The sequence below is a fragment of the Microtus ochrogaster genome, linkage group LG4 (assembly GCF_000317375.1).
Source record: "Microtus ochrogaster isolate Prairie Vole_2 linkage group LG4, MicOch1.0, whole genome shotgun sequence".
Lineage (NCBI taxonomy): Eukaryota > Metazoa > Chordata > Mammalia > Rodentia > Cricetidae > Microtus > Microtus ochrogaster.
The window spans coordinates 56563379-56564570 of NC_022030.1; the positions used below are offsets into that span (position 1 = coordinate 56563379).

The window sequence follows — 1192 nt, forward strand, 5'->3', positions numbered from 1 at the left end:
TAATGTCTCTGTTTGAGACACTGGTTTTAGAGAGTGCTTTTTCTAGATAAACAAAGAAAAAAAAAAACCCAATGGTCTTGTCCAAGCAGAATGGTCTGGTGCCCTCTTCTGGCCTGCAGGCATACACACACAGACGGAATATTGTATACATAATAAATAAATAAATAAATATTTAAAAGAAATTCACAACATAGATCTCAAAATTAATGTCTCTGTTTGAGACACTGGTTTTAGAGAGTGCTTTTTCTAGATAAACAAAGAAAAAAAAAAACCCAATGGTCTTGTCCAAGCAGAATGGTATAGGTTTATTGTCCCAGCACAGAAGAAACTGAGGCAGAATTCTAGGTTCAAGGCCAACCTGGTCTACATAACAAGACACTGTCTCCAAAAAAAGTAGTCTTTTTAAAAAAGAAATGAGTGTTACTGGGGAGTTGGCCTAGTGATGAAGTGCTTGGCTGGCATGTGTGAGGTTCTGGCTTCAACCCCCAGTTCCTCATGCGAGGGTGGGGTGACACCAGAGCTACTTACACATTCTAAGTTTCAGCTCTTTGCTTAAGGGATAGCTATTGTTTATAGGAGAAAATCATAGTAAGTATTTTATATCAACAGAGCAAGTGGGTAATTTCAGTTGTTAAAAGACAGTGATGAAGACACAGCTACATCTATTACAATCCTCAATAATTAATACTTCAAAAAAAGTAAGCTTTTTGAGGTGTTTGCATCATTCTATAGAGCTATAGCAGTTACTTGTGTTCTGAGTTGTCCCATCTTACAGTAAAGCTGAAGGAAGTTTGTGGTTGCTTCCCGTAAATTTGAAAAGGAAGCTGGAATTCTCCTAGAATAAAAGTTACTCAGAAAATATATTTTTACTTACAGAATCTGTGTGACCTTTATTTTTCTCATTTAAGACTAGACAACATTGCTAGATGATGTATGCCTTTAATCCCAGTACTCAGGAGACAGACAAGCTGGCAGATGTCTGTGAATCTGGTCACATGGTAACCTAGTTCCAGGATCAGGAAGGTCCACTATACTAAGTTCCAGGCAAGTCAGGGCTGTATAATCATACTGTGCCTCGATTTAAAAAAACAAAGACTAGCCGGGCGGTGGTGGCGCACGCCTGTAATCCCAGCACTTGGGAGGCAGAGACAGGCGGATCTCTGTGAGTTCGAGGCCAGCCTGGTCTACCAAG

General features: G+C 39.6%; 1 protein-coding gene across 2 annotated transcripts in view; it reads left to right on the top strand.

Annotated features, from left to right (window-relative positions):
• Usp37 (ubiquitin specific peptidase 37) overlaps positions 1-1192 on the top strand; it is a 68704-nt gene that overhangs the window by 51222 nt on the left and 16290 nt on the right. The gene's annotated exons all lie outside the window — the stretch shown is intronic.